Source organism: Schistocerca cancellata, chromosome 2 (assembly GCF_023864275.1).
Source record: "Schistocerca cancellata isolate TAMUIC-IGC-003103 chromosome 2, iqSchCanc2.1, whole genome shotgun sequence".
Lineage (NCBI taxonomy): Eukaryota > Metazoa > Arthropoda > Insecta > Orthoptera > Acrididae > Schistocerca > Schistocerca cancellata.
In genome coordinates, this window is record NC_064627.1 from 168494622 (window position 1) to 168519513 (window position 24892).

Here is a 24892-nt window from a genome sequence, read left to right on the forward strand (position 1 = left end):
GTTAAATTGAGACACATGGCCGCTGTAGACATTTTTGGTCCGATTCCCAGAACTAATAGAGGTTTTTGCTATATCTTTTTCGCTGTTGAACTCACTTCGAAATTTGTTACCTTCACTCCGTTACGCAAAGCTACTGCTAAATCTGTTTCGAATGCATTTGTAAAACATTTTCTGTTGCATGTAGGGCATGTATTGAAAGTAATTTCCGACAATAGACCACAGTTTCGATCTGCGATATGGACACGTGTGTTACGAGCTAGAAACATTTCTCCGATCTATATATCCAAGTATCACGCTTCTTCGAACCCTTGTGAACGACTGATGAAAGAAATTGGTAAACTATGTAGAATATACTGCCATAAAAACATATTGATTGAGACACACACATACTCTCATTCCAGGATGTAATTAACCCCATACCAAATGAATTTACTATGCTATCTCCGACTGTTATATTGAAAAATGTTGAACCACCTAACAAAATTAAAGAATTAGTATCTTTTCCTACATCTCGTCGACTACGTCACCATGAAATAACTGACATTGCGTTCAACAACATCAAACGTGCCGCAGAGCGCCGGAGACGACAGCAGAAACAGGTTTGTACACGCCGTGACTTTCACATCGGACAGAAGATATTAGTACGCACGTATTATTTATCCAACAGAGGGAATAGTAGATGCAGTAAATTTGAGCTTCTATACGCAGGTCCATATAGAATACGAAGCATTCCTCTCCCTAATGTAGTGCACGTCGAAACTTTGAGAACCAGAAAAAGCAAGGGCAATCACCATGTCTCCAATATTAAACCCTTTATTGAATGAACATACTTTATGATTTATCACACTGTAATGCCATTTCCCAATACTTATACACTCCTGGAAATTGAAATAAGAACACCGTGAATTCATTGTCCCAGGAAGGGGAAACTTTATTGACACATTCCTGGGGGCAGATACATCACATGATCACACTGACAGAACCACAGGCACATAGACACAGGCAACAGAGCATGCACAATGTCGGCACTAGTACAGTGTATATCCACCTTTCGCAGCAATGCAGGCTGCTATTCTCCCATGGAGACGATCGTAGAGATGCTGGATGTAGTCCTGTGGAACGGCTTGCCATGCCATTTCCACCTGGCGCCTCAGTTGGACCAGCGTTCGTGCTGGACGTGCAGACCGCGTGAGACGACGCTTCATCCAGTCCCAAACATGCTCAATGGGGGACAGATCCGTAGATCTTGCTGGCCAGGGTAGTTGACTTACACCTTCTAGAGCACGTTGGGTGGCACGGGATACATGCGGACGTGCATTGTCCTGTTGGAACAGCAAGTTCCCTTGCCGGTCTAGGAATGGTAGAACGATGGGTTCGATGACGGTTTGGATGTACCGTGCACTATTCACTGTCCCCTCGACGATCACCAGTGGTGTACGGCCAGTGTAGGAGATCGCTCCCCACACCATGATGCCGGGTGTTGGCCCTGTGTGCCTCGGTCGTATGCAGTCCTGATTGTGGCGCTCACCTGCACGGCGCCAAACACGAATACGACCATCATTGGCACCAAGGCAGAAGCGACTCTCATCGCTGAAGACGACATGTCTGCATTCGTCCCTCCATTCACGCCTGTCGCGACACCACTGGAGGCGGGCTGCACGATGTTGGGGCGTGAGCGGAAGACGGCCTAACGGTGTGTGGGACCGTAGCCCAGCTTCATGGAGACGGTTGCGAATGGTCCTCGCCGATACCCCAGGAGCAACAGTGTCCCTAATTTGCTGGGAAGTGGCGGTGCGGTCCCCTACGGCACTGCGTAGGATCCTACGGTCTTGGCGTGCATCCGTGCGTCGCTGCGGTCCGGTCCCAGGTCGACGGGCACGTGCACCTTCCGCCGACCACTGGCGACAACATCGATGTACTGTGGAGACCTCACGCCCCACGTGTTGAGCAATTCGGCGGTACGTCCACCCGGCCTCCCGCATGCCCACTATACGCCCTCGCTCAAAGTCCGTCAACTGCACATACGGTTCACGTCCACGCTGTCGCGGCATGCTACCAGTGTTAAAGACTGCGATGGAGCTCCGTATGCCACGGCAAACTGGCTGACACTGACGGCGGCGGTGCACAAATGCTGCGCAGCTAGCGCCATTCGACGGCCAACACCGCGGTTCCTGGTGTGTCCGCTGTGCCGTGCGTGTGATCATTGCTTGTACAGCCCTCTCGCAGTGTCCGGAGCAAGTATGGTGGGTCTGACACACCGGTGTCAATGTGTTTTTTTTCCATTTCCAGGAGTGTATGACCACTTACTGATGATGATTATATTTTTTCTTGGCAAATGCCCGGCAAGGAAAGGTTAGCAGGTCGCTTTTCTTGTCGTTACATTTTTTCTTGTATGTGTGATTGTTTTCTTATCGAAAGTAGAATTTTTGTCTGTATGCACTATGTAATCTTTTAGATATAACAAACACCAGTTGACTTTCACATTTTGCCTTATGACATCTCAATATCTTGACTATCCTACTTTTTTTGCTGCTGCGTTATGATACTGTGTGTAAATTTTTGCACTTGAAAATTGTCAGTGTTTTTGACATAATACGTTTTCTGTCATGCTATGCTGTATGTATAGTGATGTTCACTATAAACAAGTTTTTATTTAATGAGTATATGATTTAATGCAAGATATTAATCCTTATTCATCATTTTCAGAAAGCAATAACGTGTAAAAGAAATAAATTATACAACCACAGTGGTTTACTATGAAATGGAAATTTTACCATCAGAATGAAGGAAAGAAAAAGCAATATCTTGTCATGAAGAGTAAATGGATCAGAATTAACAAGCATTAACAAGAATATACTATACACACTGTATAATAACAGTCTTAACTAATTATTTTTCTTTCAGAATACGAGACGATTGATGCAAGCTGTCAGACAGAACTACACATGTTAATTTTAGTGATGAAATAAACTAGAAATAAGAAACTCTATACTATGAATAGTTGTATGAAGTAAATGCTAATATGAATAATGAAGTGTCTATTTTCAGCAGATGATAATAAATGATGATGAATAGTTATATGAAGAATATGGTAATATGAATAATGAAGTTTTTCTTTGCAGGTGATGATAATGATGAAGTTATGGTAATATGAATAATGAAGTTTTTCTTTGCAGATGATGATAATGATGACGTTTATATATTTACTGTTAGTTAAGAAATGCTATGTAGTTATGTAAGTATTTGTTGCAGTTCCTTTTGACAGCATGTCTTATTTCGCATAGTATAATGACTGAATGTTTTGGAAAAGACAGCTAGAGTACATACGTATTGAGTACACGTTTCATTACCTGTTAATTCGAAGTTCACTACTTTTCAGCATAATATGCATTTTTTCTTTCAGCTCAATAATCCATTTTGCATTTTTTCCAGGAGAAGCTTTTCATGATGTTAATATGCTATTAGCACTTAGTTATGAAACCTGTTCTAATACTTGCATTTTTTTTACCCATTTGTGTGTATCATTCATGAATGTGATCACATATACTGTACTTGTTTCATAACCTTGCTACAGCTAACTCATGACGAATGACGTTATTAATCCTTATTTCCAGCAATAAGTCAAAAGCAAATATTTTCATGCCCCAGCAATTAACTATCGATCCCAACGCAATGCATTGCTAGCAAAAAAAAATTTATTACCAGTCCCAACTATTACCGGTATACAACTAAATAATGCTACCAGTTGAAGATATATTTCTAGTCCTAAATATAATGCAAATTTCTCTGATGTATTGAATCCATTATATCTATTTATTATTGGGCTACAGACCTTGAGTAATAGTTACAGTGTGTTACATTTTAAATATGTCCTATGTCACTTGAATGATGAGTTCTGAGTAATACTGAATGATGTTTTGTAATAATGCATAAATGCTATGCCAATGATTACTCTAATGAGATGTATTATGAATGATGTTTTGTAACACTGCATAAATGCTATACCAATGATTACTGTTATAAGATGGCTTATGGATAAATGCAATGTCAATGATTGCTGTAATGAGATGACATGATGTGGATAAGTACTGTAACGAGATGACTTATGATGCCAATGATTACTGTAATATGACGACTTGTGCATAAATGCTGTGCGAATAATTAAGTCATGTTTTGAATGATGACTTCTGAATAATGCATAAAAATGCTTTGTAAGTGGACAATGAATGCCACTGATTACTGTAATGAGATGACTTATGAATAAAGTTCTGTAAGACTCCATATATATACTACTTAAATGCTGTGTAAATAGACAATGAATGCCAATAATTATACAGATCGGTTGATACACTAGTATAATTCTGAATGATGACTAGCATAAGACTTACTTTATCCTTCACCTTCTGTCCTAATTACCAGCAATTACTGCAATATCCGTATGTCCTGTCCATCCTCATGATCATGGAGTACTATATTTGGTTTTTGCACTAATTCTACGTTGATGTAAGAGCATGGATTCTACAAGAATGTAGTGTTGACATATCAAGCTGTCTACCACCTTGAACGATGGAGATGTTATTATGGTCCTACTGTTTGGTGTACCTAATGTACTACCAAAATGATAACATTGAATATTAATACAGCATTTCAGTGTCTTGGCTACACTGATAAATACTTCAGGGAAGAGAACTTCAGAGTGGCTCGCTTCGTGTTGTGCTTCTGTAGAAAGATATGGACTTTCAGTGCAGCTGCATGCAATCCACTGTGCTACAACCATGATGCTATCCTTCCCATTCCTTTCCTAGTTCTTGTAAAATGTTAGAGTCTTATACAGTGCGTATGCACTTTATTTCATTTCCTGATGCATTCAGTTCTTGTAAAAATGTTAAAGACTTCTACAGTGCAAGTGCACTTTATTTCACTCCCTGATTTATTTAATTCATGTAAAAATACTTAAGACTTTTACAGTGCGTGTGCACTTTATTTCTTTTCTTAATTTATCCAGTTCTTGTAAAATGCTAAAGACTTTTACAGTGTGTGTGCACTTTATTTCATTTGTTAATGTTTTCAGTTCTTGTAAAAAAATGCTAAAGACATATACAGTGCGTGTGCACTTCATTTCATTTGTTAATATGATCAGTTGTCCTAAATATGCTAAAGATTTTTACAGTGCATGTGCACTTTATTTCATTTATTAATATATTTTATACTCATTGCATATACATTATTTCATATCTTAATATGTTCTGTACTCATTGCGAATACATTTTGTCATTTCTTAATATGTTCTGTACTTATCAATGATGTATATACTCTGTGACTGTAGACTTAGTAACTAAATAGATTATAGAAAAATTTGTTGCTCATGGCAAGTCCAATTGACTCACCATCGCTGCCAAATTTTGCCCCCCCCCCCTCCCCAGTGGAGGGTTATGTAAGAGGTCCATGATTAAAGAATTTGTTGCTAGCGCACTCGAGCAGATGTAATTTCGATGGATTGCTCACGCGCTGAATGCGATATGTAACCTGTAAGAGAATCTCAGACCAGAGAGCAGTGTTGTATGCAGTAGCAGTAAGTAGTTGCTAGCAAGCAGTCTGGTGTATGGTGTTGGCTGGCCCGGTCGTGTGGAGCGATGGCGGTGCCTGAGAGTTGTAGTTTAAAAAGCAGCCTCGCGCATGTGTACTTTTGTAATATCAGGTCCTATGTAAATGTTTCTAAAAAAATCTCTTAATAATAATCTTTCTTATAAAAAGTAACTTTTGACCATCACTCACCACAGTTTAAAGAATTTACTAATTTCCTCAATCCGTGGTCATCCCGATTATTGCTAAGAAAAATCAGTTGTTCTTTTATACATGACAAATCTATCGGCCAGCATTGCACTGGGCTGTGCCACAAAAATTTATTATAAGAGCAGATATATATGCGTTATACGGTGACTTCATTGAGGTAAGAATTTTCATTTTTTTATTCAGAATGATCTTTCAGGGCCATGACGCAGCGCTGCTGACGTCCAAAATTTACCAGTTTAAATTCACAGTCAATTATTGAAAGGTTATAAGTGAGCCACAATTTTTTATTGAGAGATTATTCACATTTTATTATTGATAGGTTACTGAATTTGTTTATTGGGAGGTTACGCTAAATGTCAATGCTATACATAATCATATTTTCTTGTGGGGACGTTACACTGAGTCACATTTTTATTATTCCTAGGTTACGGAATAATAAACTGTTGGAAGGTTACGCTGAATGTGAATGAAATACATAATTATATTGTTTTTACTGCTGGTTACGGAATTTTTTTAGTGGGGAGGTTACAACTGACCTTAATTAGAGGAAGAAGTTTCTGAGAATGTACGTCTGGAGTACAACATTGTATGGTAGTGAAACGCGGACTGTGGGAAAACAGGAGCAGAAGAGAATCGATGCATTTGAGATGTGATGCTATATACGAATGTTGAAAATTAGGTGGACTGATAAGGTACGGAATGAGGAGGTTCCGTGCAGAATCGGAGAGGAAAGGAATATGTGGAAAACACTGTCAAGGGGAAAGGATAGGATATCTGTTACGATACCGAGGAATGACTTCCATAGTACTAGAGGGAGCTGTAGAGGGCAAAAACAGGGATACTTCCAGCAAGTGTTACTCTGAGATGAAGAGGTTCGCGCGGGTGAGGAATTCGTGGTGGGCCGCATCAAACCAGTCAAAGGACTGATGACCCCAAAACAAATAAATAAATATGCTGCTTACACATGGCGAGAGTTCCTACTGTACGTCTTCGTGCTTACCAATCCCTATCTTGGCCAGCAAGGTCGTCGGATGCTCCCTAATGTGAAAACATTTCGAGCATTGTATGCAAGGCCCTCCAACCGGCTCGACATTTTGGCAACCTAACGCGCCGATTTGATAGAATTTGGCACGATATCCCACGCGAGGACATCAAAATCGCTATCAATCAACGCCAAGCCGAAAAGCTGCTTGCTTAAGGGCAGGAGGTGGAATAATATGTTACTGAACTGCTCAATTTCTGAAGCTCTTCCTATTGAATACATCGTTCAGTTTTTTTCTGAAATTGTAATCATTTGTTTGTCGGTACATGTACATCACATCTACCAATTTACATGCCATTCAGATAATTCCTTCGTGGTGCGTCCTATTTTTAGTCTGAGAGTGTATTACAAAAAGCTAATTGCAGAGAAAACTCTAGTGATGACTTAGATATTAACCTCTGCGATTCAAAATATTTACCATTCATTGAGTTTTGGGCCTGGGAACCAACACACATCCAGAATTTCAAGTTATGTTAATAACTCTGCAAGGAGTTTGAAGTAGTTCCCGTCCACAAGTGAGATTTTCGCCAGTTTTTTCAATATCATTAATTTTGATTGTAGTACGTAATTTTGAGAGACAGTTACCCAACGATCTATATCATTCAGTTCGTAACACTTGTACAGAGACAAGCAACTTTCTGGGAAGGGCAACTACATCTCAGAGACAATAAAAAACACACTCACTCAATAACCATTCAGGGTATCACGAAAATAATGAGAATTAAAAAGTCATGATTGATGAGGAATTTCCAACAGCCGCATAGCTGTATGAAGGTGCTTCTTGCGCAACTATCCGTTTCACGCCAGTATAGACGCAGCTTCAGATTTGTCTGACAAGGATACAAATAACTGTGCGATCCGGGTTCACAGTAGTGTCCCATTCATTTGTTTTTTCCCCGATTTTTTTTTGTAAGCCTGGTTCGTTCATCAGTCATGCTTAGCACCTTTTGACAAGTATCTTCGGGTGTACTCAATTGTTTTATGACAGCCCACCACTGTAGTTTGATTCTTAACGTGGATAAATTCCCAAATCCTGAGTCTACATTACAACAATATAACCATTTTGAGTACAGGTCATCGTCTTTTTGTCTTTTTTGGTTGAATGCCAACACTATGGTCCCATATTTCTACTATTTCAAAAAAAATATCATACAGTGATTTGTTTTTTGACAGGTAAATCTAACATGAAAATGCGTTTATACTAACGTGAAAACTGTAGATGCGAATAAAGCACCTTCATACAGCTATGTGGCTTTTGGGAACACCTCTTCATTCTTGACCTGTTAATTCTTATTATTTTTATGATAATTTTAATGAGTGTTGAGTGTTTTTATCGCTATTCACTTGTTGTTGTGGTATTCAGTCAGACTAGTATGATGACGCTCTCCATGCTACTCTATCCTGTGCAAGCTTCTTCACCTCCCAGTACCTACTACAACCTACATCCTTCTGAATCTGTTTAGTGTATTCATCTCTTGGTCTCCCTCTACGATTTTTACTCTCCACGCTGCCCTCCAATACTAAATTGTTGATCCCTTGATGTCTCAGAATTTGTCCTACCAACCGATCCCTTCTTCTAGTCAAGTTGTGCCACAAATTTCTCTTCTCCCCAATTCTATTCAATACCTCATCATTAGTTATGTGATCTACCCATCTAATCTTCAGTATTCTTCTGTAGTACCACATTTCGGAAGCTTCTATTCTCTTCTTGTCTAAACTATTTATCTTCCACGTTTCACTTCTATACATGGCTAAACTCCATACAAATACTTTCAGAAACGACTTCGTGACACTTAAATCTATACTCGATGTTAACAAATTTCTCTTCTTCAGAAACGCTTTCCTTGCCATTGCCAGTCTACATTTTATATCCTCCATCATCGACCATCATCAGTTATTTTGCTCCCCAAATAGCAAAACTCCTTTACTACTTTAAGCGTCTCATTTCCCAATATAATTCCCTCAGCATCACCCGAATTAATTCGACTACATTCCATTATCCTCGTTTTGGTTTTGTTGATGTTCATCTTATATCTTCCTTTCAAGACACGGTCCATTCCCTTCAGCTGCTCTTCCAAGTCCTTTGCTGTCTCTGACAGAATTAACTTATACAAAGATAAATTCAAACAGAAGGTAATCTGCATCTGCTTGGTAACGATATCACATTTTAGCTTCAGTCTCTACATTCACCAACTTAATATCGAAAAATTTGTCGCAATACTGTTTGTATTCTTACAGCAATTTTCACGTGTTCTTCGGTGCAACCAAACGCTGCACATGATTTCACCACTGTAATAAAGAACCTCCACCCCTCCTCCCGAAACGTCTACAGTTAAGATAAATGGAAAAAATTCCTAAGTCGCCTGTAAATGGATGCTGCCACTAGTTAGCTAACTGATCGAGATGTTTTCAACACAGGGTGATTATTCGTACTGTTTAAACTCCTCCAAAGGGACGTGGATAACACTGAGGCAAATAATTTCATATAAGACACATGGGGTTGCAAATGTCGGGAAATACCCCAAAAGTGGGTGACAAATGTTAAAAATGTGACGTCACCAGATGATGTACCTCGCCACCGCACGTGCCACGGTTCAGCCTGTCGATCTTTCGCACCTGATCGTCGCAATCTAAATCAATTCATGTCACTGTGGTTGTGGACTTAAGGTTCGAGTCTTCCATCTGGAAGGCAGTATTTTTTCATTGCATTACCTGTTTACATCGAGGTAAGATTTATTATTTTATTTATCGGCCTCGCGGTCTCCACTGGTTTATTGCAAAATACAGTACACAAATCCTACCGCATTGCGTCGCAAGTAAATGAGTATAAGCTTCCCAATTGCGTCGTTACCAGTAAATGATATACGTTTCCATTACTAAATTTATTTATTTTATTTATTTATGCATTACTTTACCTGGCACGATTAGGGCCTTCAGGCCCTCTCTTACACCTAACCAGGCATACTCAGATTGAACGAATTTCAGTTTGTACAGAACATTATGGACATACCACGTGTTATACAGATTTATGTTAAAGAAAAAATAGAGATTATAACAGTAGTACAAGGATAATTATAACAATAAAAAAAATTGTAACAGTCAAGAATAATAATAATAGTAATGACTATGTATATGAAAGTAAACATATTTTTCTTTTATGAATGTCAGTCCTATTGCTAGTTGGGAATTTTCTCGTTATGTTCTTGCAGCTTGTGAGTAATTCACATCGAGCAGAGACATAAGACGATAGAATGGGGTGAAAGAGATATAGAAGAGGTAGCTAGGTTAGAGGAAGAGAAATAGAATGGTAAAATTCGAAGCTATTATGGAGGGGATAAAGAAAGAGATGAGAGGGGCACAACAATGGTGGCTATACCGTCCCTGATATGTAAGTTTTGAGTTCCCTCTTGAATGTTGAGTGGTTCTGGATAACACGGAGATCGCAGGGAGCGCGTTCCATAGTCGTATGGCTGAGGGCTGAGATGGAGAATGACACGGAGAAAGATTTTGTGTTATGTAAAGGTACAGCCATAAATAATATGTGTTAACAAAAAAAAAAAAAAATGAACGGACAAAGGAGAAGAAAGACAAAATAAGAACAGCTTTTACTTTGTTACAGCGAGGAAAATATTTCTGCAGCTTCTACGTTTACAACAAAAGACATTTACGAAAGGTGTTCGAAATTTGCACCGATTGGAAGTACTGCATCGCTCAATCATCCCTTCACACGAAAGCCCAACCTATGCGCATGTGGCGACATACTTTTTCTGGAGACGTCGCATGTTCAACATTCCTGATTTATTTTTGTTCAAAATGTTCTCCGTTAGCGAGGATACATGCATCCACCCTCCGTCGCATGGAATCCCTGATGCGCTGATGCAGCCCTGGAGAATGGCGTATTGTATCACAGCCGTCCACAATACGAGCACGAAGAGTCTCTACATTTGGTAACGGGGTTGCGTAGACAAGAGCTTTCAAATACCCCTATAAATGAAAGTCAAGAGGGTTGAGGTCAGGAGAGCGTGGAGGCCATGGAATTGGTCCGCCTCTTCCAATCCATCGGTCACCGAATCTGTTGTTGAGAAGCGTACGAACACTTCGACTGAAATGTGCAGGAGCTCCATCGTGTATGAACCACATGTTGTGTCGTACTTGCAAAGGCACATGTTCTAGCAGCACAGGTCGAGTATCCCGTATGAAATCATGATAACGTGCTCCATTGAGCGTAGGTGGAAGAACATAGTGCCCAATCAAGACATCACCAACAATGCCTGCCCAAACGTTCACAGAAAATCTATGTTGATGACGTGATTGCACAATTGCGTACAGATTCTCGTCAGCCCACACATGTTGATTGTGAAAATTTACAATTTGATCACGTTGGAATGAAGCCTCATCCGTAAAGAGAACATTTGCACTGAAATGAGGATTGACACACTGTTGGATGAACCATTCGCAGAAGTGTACCCGTGGAGGCCAATCAGCTGCTGATAGTGCCTGCACACGCTGTACATGGTACGGAAACAACTGGTTCTCCCGTAGCACTCTCCATACAGTGACGAGGTCAACGTTACCTTGTACAGCAGCAACTTCTCTGACGCTGACATTAGGGTTATCGTCAACTGCACGAAGAATTGCCTCGTCCATTGCAGGTGTCCTCGTCGTTCTAGGTCTTCCCCAGTCGCGAGTCATAGGCTGGAATGTTCCGTGCTCCCTAAGACGCCGATCAATTGCTTCGAACGTCTTCCTGACGAAACTAAAATGAGCTCTAATATGTCCACATAACATCTTTTCTTTATTTGTGTGTGAGGTATGTTTCCTGAAAGTTTGGCCGTACCTTTTTGTAACACCCTGTATAACGACACCGAGCGCTGTCTGTATCATCTACGGCCTAAGCTTTCACTGGGCGGCGCAAAACGACACGAGACAGTTTTTCAGACGTCAGCGACACGTCTGCTTCTTAGCGCGTTGTTTGTGCCTCTCGACCGCGTACCATCGCCTCTTGCGTAGTGAGTGCTGACACTAGTTCAGCATTACCGCTTCCACCGTAATCCAGTTCGCGTCGGTTGCCCCCGCGTGGATGCGACCTTCGCCTCTTTTCCCCGATCAGCCAATACGGCGATACACGTATCGTCCCCGCGGGACATGGCGGCCTTTTTTGTGCGCGGCGCGGTGACGCAAGCCGTCGACGACCGTAGCGGGCATTCCGCGCCGAGCCGCCGGGGCACAGTGTTTCCCGGCGCGGCTGGAAATATCGTGGAGAATCTGGATGGAACCGCGCTTCCTGTCGAAGGGTGCCGGCCGGCGGCTCGAACCGGACCGATCAGCTGAGTGCGTGGAGTGGACTAGGTGTCTGCTGGGCGCGGGGTGATTGGGGGGGGGGGGGGGGGTGTTCGGCGTGCCTATAGTGGGAGGCGGGACCGCGTGGCCGGGCAGTCCGGCCGCACTACTCAACAGCGTCGCACGACCGCCGCTCACTGGACGCCTTCCACTAGCTGCTCGCTCCTCCGCCGCGCGAGGGACACCTCTGGGAAGTCTGCTACTTGCTCCTGCAGGTTTGTCAAGTTACTCCCACGAAAATGTTCCACGTCACTTAGGTTTTTCTTGAAGAGCCACCGTCCGTTACATTGTATACATTGTGATTAACGCATCCGCGTTTAAAACGATCATGGAACGAATCCTATAACTCTAAATGATGCTTTTCTCTGTATTTACATTATTGTTCTGCAGTTCACAATTAGCGGAACTCGGGGCGGAACGGGATACTTAATGTTTAACAATTTCTATAAAATAAGGGAACACAAGCAAACACTTCTTAAAGTGATAAAAAAACACGTTGTAGTGTAACCTAATGTACCTTATTTTAAAATCACTTAAAACAATACATTTTGCATTTTTTACAAGTTTTCAAAGAAAGTCTTGCATATTTCCCGTTCCGCCCCACCCACGGGGCAGAATGGGATGTTGTTGTTGTTGTGGTCTTCAGTCCTGAGACTGGTTTGATGCAGCGCTCCATGCTACTCTATCCTGTGCAAGCTTCTTCATCTCCCAGTACCTACTGCAATCTACATCCTTCTGGTTCTGTTTAGTGTATTCATCTCTTGGTCTCCCTCTACGATTTTTATCCTCCACGCTGCCCTCCAGTACTAAATTGTTGACCCCTCGATGCCTCAGAACATGTCCTACCAACGGATATCTTCTTCTAGTCAACTTGTGCCACAAACTCCTCTTCTCCCCAATTCTATTCAATACCTCATCATTAGTTATGTGATCTACCCATCTAATCTTCAGTATTCTTCTGTAGTACCACATTTCGAAAGCTTCTATTCTCTTCTTGTCTAAACTATTTATCTTCCATGTTTCACTTCCATACATGGCTACACTCCGTACAAATACTTTTAGAAACGACTTCCTGACACTTAAACCTATACTCGGTGTTAACAAATTTCTCTTCTTCAGAAACGCTTTCCTTGTCATTGCCAGTCTACATTTTATATCCTCTCTACTTCGACCATCATCAGTTATTTTCCTCCCCAAATAGCAAAACTCCTTTACTACTTTAAGTGTCTCATTTCCTAATCTAATTCCCTCAGCATTACCCGACTTAATTCGACTACATTCCATTATCCTCGTTTTGCTTTTGTTGATGTTCATCTTATATCCTCCTTTCAAGACACTGTCCATTCCGTTCAACGGCTCTTCCAAGTCCTTTGCTGTCTCTGACAGAATTACAATGTCATCGACGAACCTCAAAGTTTTTATTTCTTCTCCATGGATTTTAATACCTACTCCGAACTTTTCTTTTGTTCCCTTTACTGCTTGCTCAATATACAGATTGAATAGCATCGGGGAGAGGCTACAACCCTGTCTCACTCCCTTCCCAACCACTGCTTCCCTTTCATGACCCTCGACTCTTATAACTGCCATCTGCTTTCTGTACAAATTGTAAACAGCCTTTCGCGCCCTGTATTTTACCCCTGCCACCTTCAGAATTTGAAAGAGAGTATTCCAGTCAACATTGTCAAAAGCTTTCTCTAAGTCTACAAATGCTAGAAACGTAGGTTTGCCTTTCCTTAATCTTTCTTCTAAGATAAGTCGTAGGGTCAGTATTGCCTCACGTGTTCCAACATTTCTACGGAATCCAAACTGATCTTCCCCGAGGTCGGCTTCTACCAGTTTTTCCACTCGTCTGTAAAGAATTCGCGTTAGTATTCAGAATGGGATAAGGGTATTTTTTGTTAAATTATTGCATAAACGTTGAATTTGAATTACGAATATCGTATCAAACTATGACAAAATGTTGTATAACAGGCAATTCAGACTAAGAAATGTGTAACTTAAATAATTAAAATGTCATTCTTCAAAATAAGAAAATATTTTAATGTCATTCCGAAAAATGTACAATGCTTAATAACCACCAAACCACTAACTACTAGCCCTTTCGACAATAGTCACAAATCAGTATTTCCTCTTCATCTTCACTGTCTGCGCCAACACATGAACTGTGTGCCCACTCTGGCATGCGACCCAGCCCTCATTAGAAACGGAGTAGAAGTCCCCACAGCAGAGACACTCAGCATCCTGTCTCTCTGATTCTCTTTTGTCCATCATCTTCTTCCTTTTATTTTTCTTAAGGTCTTTGATGTCACCTGTTTTGGTTTTTTTGGGTGCACAGTTTGATATTTTTGCCTTAAGTTGCATTGCACCTGACGTCTCTGTCCTGACATTTTTTATAGTTGTGCACTCTCCTCCTTTCTGTAGATCTACTTTACGTGCGACAGCATTTTGCAGTTCCTTCTTATAAAGAGAATCTGTTAATATGCCGGTTTTTCCTTTTCGTCTTGTAGTTCGCCGAGTATTTTGACAGATTAGTGGGACTGGAATGACAGCCTCGAGCGATAACTGGAAAGCTGAGTTGTTCGGCGAACATAGCTGGTTGGGAGAGTCATGCATCCATGAACATCCAGGCTGGGTTTGCTTTCTACTTGCATCAAAATATGACGGGGCAGAACGGGACATTATCCCATTCTGCAACGTCCCGTTCCGCCCCAAGAGCACTTTTGAGTTTAACAACTTTCGTGGAGTGTAATAACTGAAGTATTTAAACGCATTAAATAACTAAAGCCTAACAAATGCCATGCACTTTAAGGGAATGTGTCATTTTATGGTATACAATTAACAATTAATAGCTTACCTGGCGTTGAAATTCACCAAACGTTAGAACAACGCAAGCGGTAACGTGACGGACAACAATTCACTTAGACCTCGCACTTCAAACTAAATCAGAATGGCTGCCCTCACTTCCCTTCCAATCGGAGAAATAGTTACATGCCCATACAACAGGTTGCAACACTGTAGAGTCTAGAAAACAGGAATTTCCCATTGTGCCCCGCTATCCCGTTCTGCCCCGAGTTCGCCTAAGTGTCTGGCACAGGGTTCATCGAAATAATTTCACGCTACTTGTCGTCCGTTCCACTCTGGAACAACGCAGGATCTACATTATTACTCTGCTATCTACAATTAAGTGCCCGGCAGAGAGTTCAGAGACCCACCTTCAAGCTACGCCTCTACCGTTCCACTCTCTAACCACGCGCGGAAAAAACGGACGTTTACATCTTTCCGGGTGGACTGTGATTATTCTTCACTTAAAACTTCCGGGCTGATAGGCCGTGGTCGATGTATAAAACCCTCTTAGCGGAGAGTTTTATACATCGACCACGGCCTATCAGCCCGGAAGTTTTAAGTGAAGGCCGTGGTCGATGTATAAAACCCTCTTAGCGGAGAGTTTTATACATCGACCACGGCCTATCAGCCCGGAAGTTTTAAGTGAAGACGATACCGGCTGTCAAAGCCTACATTCTCTGATTACTCTTATTTTATCACGATAGTCATTTCTCCCTAAGTAGGTGGGCGCCAAATAAAATATTTTCACGCTCTGAGGAGAAAGTTGGTGATTGAAATTTCATGAGATGGTCCTGCCGCAGCGAAAAATGTGTCTTCGTTTTAATAGTGCCACCCCAATTCGTGTATGTCTGTCCTATATCGCTATAATACATAGCGAGCTGACATTCTTTGAACTGTTTCGATGAACTTCGTCAATCGCATCTGATGCAGATCCCTCACCGCACAGCAATACTATAGAAGAGGGCGGAAAAACGTAGTGTAAGCAGTCTCTTTAGTAGACCTGTTACATTTTCTAAGCGTTCTGCCAATAAATCGCAGCCATTTGTTTGCTTTACCCACAATATTGGTTCTGTGATCGTTCCAGTTTAAGTTATTCATAATTGTAATCCCCAAGTATTTAACTGAGTTTCAGCCTTTAGATTTGTGTCACTTATCGTGCAACCGAAATTTACCGGATTCCTGTTAGTAGTACACATGTGGGTGACATAACACTTTTTATTATATAGTGTCAATTGTCACTTTTTGCTCCATACAGATGACTAAATCATTTTGCAATCCACCTGATGACTTTACAAGACGGCTGCAAACAATCGAAGAGGGCTGCTCACATTGTCTCCCAAATCGTTTATGTAGATCAGGAACAGCAGAAGCCCCACAACACTTCCTTAGGGAACGCCAGATATTACTTCTGTTTTACTGGATGACTTCCTTCAGTTGCTATGAACTCTGACCTTTCTGACAAGAAATCACGAGTCGAGTCACAAAACTGAAACGATGCCGCATAGCCAAGCAATTTCATTAGAAGTCGCTTGTGAGAAACAGCGTCAAAATCCTTCTGGAAGCCTAAAAAGTTGGAAACAATTTGACGTTTCCTGTCGATAGCACTCATTACTTCGTAAGAATAAAGAGCTAGTTGTGTTTCAAAATAACGATATTTTCTGAATCCCTGTTGGCTGTTTGTCAATAAATCGTTTTCTTCGAGGTGATTCATAATATTCGAGCACAGTTTATGTTCCAAAGTACTATTGCAAATTGACGTCAGTGATATGGGGCTGTAATTCAGCGGATTACTCCTATTTCCTTTCTTGGTAATGTTGTGACTTGTGCAGCTTTCCGTACTTTGGGTACGGATCTTTCTGCGAGCGAGCTGTTGTATATGATTGCTAAGTATGGAGCTATTGTATCAACGCACTATGAAAGAAACCTGACTCGTATACAGTCTGCACTGGAGGCCTTGACTATATATAGTGTTTTAGTCGGCTTTGCTACACCGAGGATATCTACTTCTAAGCTACTCCTGAAGCTAGTTGTGCTTAATTAGAATTCTGGAATATTTAGTTCGTATTTTTTTTGTGAAGGAATTTTGGAAAGTCTTGTTTAGTAACTCTGCTTTAGTGGAACTCTCATCAAAAAATCACCATTGTTATCGTGCAGTGAAGATGTTGATTGCACCTTGCCGCTGGTACACTTTACATACGACCAGAATCTCTTGATTGTTAGTCAACGATGTAATATAGTGTCGGAAGCAAGCCTTTTTGGAAATCCGAAAAAAAGAATTTATCTGTTTTTCAAAATCTTCTCTCTGAAAGACGCGGTGTACGAATTGTGCAAGCCGTACTTCACACGATGGTTTTTCGTGAATGTGTAATGACTGAGAGAGCTTAAAATGTCTTCAGGAAGTGCTACCTGACAGCTCGCAGATCTTTGAAAAATGTCCTGCTTACCGCCTTGGGTTGCTGATAAAATCTTTAGTTGAACAACCCGTTTTGGTCGAGTGACCATCATGAGGTTTCTGTGTACGAAATTGGAATAACACGTAAGGAGGATTAAAAGAGTTAAGTGTCACAAATCTGTTAATTGGTGTATGTGTGAAGAACATCACATACGTAATAAAAATGTCACAACTCAATATAAAAGCATCTACAGCATCGTATCACGCGAATATAAAATCATTCCCGTCGGTTAATAAAACCATGAATTTGTCATTGAAAATAAATGTAGGACTAGACAGTCATGTAGCCCATTATGAACAAATCAGCCCATTATGAACAAATCATATCACAAAAACATTAATGATTCGCATTTATACATAGTTACCTGTTGCAACGTCGTAATTTAAATTACATCGTCTGTATATAAACTGTGGTAGGCAGTGCATTCTTTCATGTCACATCAGCAATGGGCGTTAACGCTAAGATCAGACGATACCTCATAGAGCCGACTGTACATCTGACATCTGTTTACCGGTAGAACCAAAGATGGTCATTGAGGAACATCAACAGCGACTAGTTTCTTACGATTATACAAGCTGTGTGTCGTATGCTGCGATAAAAAAAATGTGACAGTCGTAACAGGTACGCTGTATGTTGCACCTAATAGACGCTTACGCTAGTTACAGTTACAGTTGCGCTCACAGATATAAACGCATAAAAGTAAAAACTTACCTATAGTAAGAACTTACCTTACCTTACAATAGTGTAAAATAAGCTACAGTTTCAGTTCACATATCGTATAGAAACTGTTATCCAAAAGTTCATATAACAAGCTGAAACGTTAGTTGCGTCTAACGTAACATCAGTTAAAATTAGAAACAGTAACGGAGTCGTATGCTGAATTAAAACCATGTATTATGTAGTGTACAGCTAACCCAAGTTTACTAAATGTTCTGAATTATAACATATATAAGTCCTGACTCTTACGAAGACAGACGGGGCACCAGAATGAACCATATCAATAGTGAGCGTCTAAATCTAGCCATGTTCAACACGTATACGTTGAGGTAACAAGGCGATACTGATACAGCAACTATTTTTACAGAAGTCTGAAAATGAATGAAAATAATACTGCAGCTATTTTACATTTTTTAAGATGAGAGATATGCTTTTCCTTTCAGGAACGACATAACGTTTGACCTCAGTGTATGCTCAAGGTTTCTGCGACGTGTGTCCCTTTTTGTAAGTGGGGGATTGTCCTACGTTCTTTTGCAGCTACGCGAAACTGTTTGCTGTTGAACAGATTGTCGTAAAACATTAACTAGGGAACGGGGCTAGTTTCACAACGTTTTCAGTGTTGAATCAAGCTGAAATTGGAGTACTACTTTATGCCGTGCAGCTCTACACGATAACGGAGATTGATTAAATCGTGTTGCATTCATGAAATACATCTCTACTCGGACTCTACAAGCGACTTGAAGTACAGTATGTTTTTCGGCGTTTTATGTTCTATGTGTGAAAGTACATCTGATCGAGGTCATATCGTTGAAGCCCAGCGCATGAGGCACAACATTTGAGAACGAATGTAGGCACTAGACTTTTCACGTCTGGCCAGAGGAGAATGCACTGCCGGTACCACGATTCGGGGAAACCGTTTCGCTGCCAGTTAACTGTCATGGGCAACGACGTGTTGACGGGATGGGTTCCCTGTAACAGGTAAGTCGGATATAAGTCTCAGATTTGTTAGAAGGTTTCTGGGAAAGTTGGTTCCAAAGGAGAACGCTTACAAGACGTGTGGGACGAGTTCTTGAAAACCGCTTTGGCGTTTGGAGTAGGCACGAGACCAGACCTCGAAGGAATTTATAGAGGCACCACTAGGATCGTAAAGGGTCGGTATAGCATTGTCAATGGTGCAAAAAAGACGGCTCCGAACTTAAATAGGATTCTTTGGAAGAAATCTGAAGCTGTTCTTGCGAAACCTTGTTGAGTAAATTTAGAGAACCGGTAGCGGTGGAAAGCTCTACTATAATTATCGTACTACAATTATCATACATCTTGCGTACGGATAATGATAGAAAGATCAGAGAGGTTACACCACATACAGAGGCAGTCTACAGCCATTATTCCGTCGCTCAATATGCGAATGAAATATGACAGAAAATCAACAGTAGTGGTAAGAAACATTTTCCTCCAAACACTGTGCACTGGTTTGCAAAATATTTATTTAGATGCCAGTGTAGAAGACGCTACCACCGTCACTTCAGGTAATCTTGGGATGGAACCTTCTAAAAAACCACAGACGACAACCTGCACTGTTCTTGAACTTCTTGCTTTGTCTCTAATGACTCTGACACCGGCTTCCTTCTTTTCTTCGTTAATGGTGACAAGAGTAAGACTACGGATTTATTCCACGTAAGATCGAGCTTCTCGAGGTGTTTATCAAACTTATACACAGAATTCATCGTAACAATAACTGTCATACTAGTTACCTGTTTTCTTTAGCAGATGTTTATGAAGCCGCGTATCAAAGCAAATGAAGAGGCTGCGGAACAGCAGCCAGAATACGTTGACACCTTACCAACATAATTCGGCTGACAACTATTCAGTCCTCTTCAGGTGTTTTAAAACACTGGTCTGAATATGGCTGAGTGGTTGTTGGCCGAAATATCGTGGCGAAGTCATCCGGCGGCAATCCCGAAAACTCATAGGACGCAAATTACTGCGGGAAAACTTTAAGAATCACATAAAAAGAGTGTTTAGATACATTGCAGTTGTAACGATGTGAACTTCAAGGCGGTTAGTTACTAGTCCAAACAAGTAATCAAAAATGTTACTTTTTGCGGGCAAGATTGTGGATAAATTCACCACTCACTTCAGAAAATGACCACTGTATCCTCCATCTCACATTATACGTAATGTAGAGCCTTAAAATGATCTACTTTTAATCACGCAGATTTACATGATACGCATATGCCAAAATAAGCTTTCGAAATTTCAAAAAGAAATCTGTACGTGGCCAACGTTTTTATGTCCCACGTGTTTATATGATGCTCCCGCCTTAACCGAACAATTACGTAAGGATACAAGGATACGTAGAGGCATAACAGAACTAAAAAAAGAACACACACACACACACACACACACACACACACACACACACACACACACACAGACACACACGCACACACACACAACCCCGGTTCCGACCAAACTTTTCGGGAGGTTTCCCTTGGTCATCAAGCGAATCTTGGACGAGAATTCCCTTCCAAATATTTTCAATAATCGGGAACCTCTGCCTCATTCACAGCCTACTGTGATATTTGGCTGAAAAGTAAAACACTTATGCAACAGTCCAGCTGTACCGTTGACATTTCATGCAAACACTATGGAAAAGTATATGTTGGTTAGTCAGGCAGAGATAAGGTAGGTTATCGGATCATCATGTAAGTTGGGAACTAACAACCTTTGCGAAACATCTTTTTAGAAAAAGCCATCAATGCAATGCACATCGTGAGTATTAAAACAGGTATATGAAAGTACTGGAAACGTATGTCACAGAGTATACTTTAGTTGTAAATGCACAAACTCAGTTTATTTTTTCTCCTTCTGTACATTTCAGCTATACAACTTCAATGATTTTGAAACTTCCTGGCAGATTAAAACTGTGTGCCGGACCGAGACTCGAATGGTTTATATGGTTTTCTTTTATTTCAACTGTTTCTGCGTAACATGAATGTAGTACTTTACTTTGTAAACAAAAAATGGTTCAAATGGCTCTGAGCACTATGGGACTCAACTGCTGTGGTCATAAGTCCCCTAGAACTTAGAACTACTTAAATCTAACTAACCTAAGGACAGCACACAACACCCAGCCATCACGAGGCAGAGAAAATCCCTGACCCCGCCGGGAATCGAACCCGGGAACCCGGGCGTGGGAAGCGAGAACGCTACCGCACGACCACGAGATGCTGGCTTTTGCAAACACTCCGTAAACACTCCGTACCTTCTGTGTCAGTAATATCTGTGTAAGGTGCACGTCATATCGTCTGTGGTTGCGACATTCAGTTGTCAGCTGACGGTGGCATAGGAAGCCGTAAGTATTTTCGTGATCCAGTAAAAAATATTTTGCAGAACGCCAGAGAATTGTTTTCTACTTAAAAATTTCGTAGGTTTTTTCAAGGATATATACCATTATATATTTAATGAACTTAGAGCGATCTATGCCTTGTCGGTAACTGTTTTACTACAACGTTTCTGTGTAGTGAGGACTTAGCGAGAGACATTAGCATGAGTGAACAGCTGCGCCCCGTGGCAAGTAATGTCATCGTTGTATAACACTTCATTATCCGTAATGCGCCAGTGACCGGACTAACATCCTTGATAAGTAGTAACCTCACTGTGTGCTCCCTCTGCTGACTGTGTGAAGTGCCCTGCCAGCCATACGGGCTCCGTGCTATGTTTTGAACAATTTGCTAGCATCTCTTACGTCACCTTATGTTTTCTTATGTGAATGACACGCAATCAAGAGTGAGGAATTAGAAATATCCATCGAACGACGCTGTACTTACGAAGTTAATGTGTCTTCGTATCTCTTACTTGGGATTCGCACCTCGTTCGTTTGTTGAATTGCTCCTATGCTGTCATAAATTTTCCATCTGTCGCATTGGCTATTTTAGGAAATGAATTTTCAAACAATCATGCAGATGCTTAAGATAAAACGTACTCTGTTTCTCTTTGCAGTAATCTGCATTCTGCCTGTTTCCAACAAGCCTTTTTTTCCCTTTCTTTAAAGGAATCTAGTGATCTCATGCTGTGGTGTCATCCCTAAAAAAATCAAAACAAGAACGATGGATGAAACATCACTGCTGAGAGATTCGCCAACAAATGGAAATCATTGACAATCAAATTTACGGACATCATTTTCATCCTGATTTACGAAAGCAGTATTAGGGTGTGAAGGTAACTTACGTGAAGCACAGAAATATATCAAGCGCTTTTCGTGATTCTACTTCTTGATTTTCGTTGCCCGTTGCTCTATTTGCAAACGCGAAGGCGTCATAGGAATTCGTAGTCCAACAGTTGCGCGTAACGGTATGGTGCCGGGGAAACTGCAGTACGGTTTCGTTACACAAATTCTTCCGTGAGTAATGGAGCCTTCATGATTCGTCGTGGTGTCAACAGAGGATACTGATGTCGAAACATCTCTCCAAGTTCTGCACCAGAAGTCATAACTTCTTGCTGTTCGCTACTGCTTCAGAGTCGATATTGTTTTAACAGAATATGAGAAAGGTTATCAGTACATGCACCTTGCTCTGAATTATCTACTTCTGATGAACTCCACAAGGGAAGTGTTGCGCCTCTACTCATGTGCTTGAGTCGGTGATTAGTATACTTCTAAAAACCATATTTTTTGGAGAATGACTACAAGAAACTGCCATCTCAGTTCATCACAGTTTCACAGCTTCCAGAACAGAAACGGTATATTACCATTAAAAGAAATTCATGGAAGCTCGTCATGGTTACTACGTTACGGGCACTGCGTTTCTTACATGGCTGACATTTGATTGGGAAATGAGATGCCTTGCGGAGGCGGGACTGCCGATAAGAACTGCAGTCTGCTACACGATAGCTACAGCGAATACCACTCACTGCTAGATAAGACGTAATTTCTTGGAAATTACGTTTATCCCATTAAATTATGCTATCTCGTTACCGGTAACTCGTACTTGCTTTCAAACAAATGGCTCTAAGCAGTATGGGACTTAACATCTGAGGTCATCAGTCCCCTAGACTTAGAACTACTTAAACCTAACTAACCTAAGGACAACACAAACATCCATGCCCGAGGCAGGATTCGAAACTGCGACCGTAGCAGCAGCGCGGTTCTGGACTGAAGCGCCTAGAACCGGTCGGCCACAGCGGCTGGCGTACTTGCTTGCACTTCGCCTGTTGAGTTACGAGCAGCAAAGCAATATCTAACGATATTTCTCGGCATCTTTAGCAACTAAAAGTGAAACAGCAAAATCTTGTTTGGGCACAAATGCTTTTCTTCCTCTGATCGTTTCCTGATGAGCTGAGGGTCTACATTTCTAGAGCAAGTAGTGTTACTGATCAGTAGTGTCTCTTTTGCTGTATCTTATGAGGATCAGAGGAGATATCGTGAACCGTCATGTAGTCCACTACACGTGAAGAGCAAGTGATTACAAAGGGTTAACGTTCCTACCCCGACACACGCCTCCCTTCGGCTCTCCTTAAGTGTTTTCGAGACTTACGATTTAATGCAGGACGAAGATGTACTGACACGTGACGAAGTATTTACCCTTTGCTTGTGTTGTATCTGTTATTTACCAATAGTCCCTCACCTCTTGTTTTTCTTCAGTCCGAAGACTTGTTTGCTTCCTCTCTCCACGTTAGTACAACCTGTGTAAGCCTCTTAATTTCTGCATAGCTACTGCGACCTACTGCTTACTGTAGTCAGGCCATGCTTTTCCTATACAGTTTTACCCCTCCCCTAGCAATTCACATCTGTAGCCTAACTGACGATTCCTTCACTGCTCAGGCGGTGTCCTATCAACAAAGACCTTCTTTTAGTCAAGATGTGCCATAAAATTCTTTTTTCTCTGTTATGGTTCGGTACCTTCCCGTTGGTTACTCGATACATCTGTCTAATCTTTAACATTCTTCTACAACACCACATTTAAAAAGCTTCTATTTACTTGTCGCCTGAACTGCTCACTGTCCACGTTTCCGGTTCGTAGAAGGTTACGCTTCATACAAAGATCTTCGGGAAAGACTTACTAACATTAAAATTTATGTTCGATGTTAACAAATTCCTCTCTTTCAGAAATACTTTTTCTGTTGTACAAAGTCTGCAGTTGATATCTTCACAACTTAGGCCATCATCATTTATTTTCCCGTCCAAAATGCAAAACTTATCTACTAATTTTGATGTCTCATGTCCTAATCTAATTCCTTCAGCATTACCTGATTCAATTCGACTACATTCCATTACACTATGCTCAATACGTACACAGGAGGAAAAAGAAAATGTTACGCCCACAAGGACAGGGTAATTTTTATTAACAACTCATGCGACAGGAAATTCATCAGTGTAGGAGTGAGTATACGGTAAATTCAGACCAAATGAAACACCCACGTTACGGTAAAGGGTGGCCAAACAGTCGCGTCAGTATGCAATGTACGCCTCTCAGGCGGAAATGCAGGCGTCTGTTCTCGCACGCTAACAATCGTGAAGATGGGAGATTACATCTTGCAGTAAATTGTCCCAGACACCGTACATCCTCTCTTGCAATTTGGCAATATTTCTTGCAGGCTCTGGAAGACGAGTAACTTCTCACTTCACCACATTTCTTACGTGGCCAATTGGCGAGAGATCTGGCGCTCTTGCTAGCCTGTGTACTTACTGTACTCCAAGAAGAGC

The 24892-nt window shown here is 41.2% G+C and overlaps 1 protein-coding gene across 1 annotated transcript in view; it reads left to right on the plus strand.

The window, feature by feature from the left end:
* The first annotated feature begins 12232 nt into the window (after window positions 1-12232).
* The window catches only part of LOC126144345 (uncharacterized), a 117835-nt gene continuing 105175 nt past the window's right edge, over window positions 12233-24892 (plus strand). The window contains exon 1 of the mRNA XM_049915485.1: window positions 12233-12390. The gene's annotated coding sequence lies outside the window, so the exon portion shown is untranslated. The remainder of the gene's footprint in view (window positions 12391-24892) is intronic.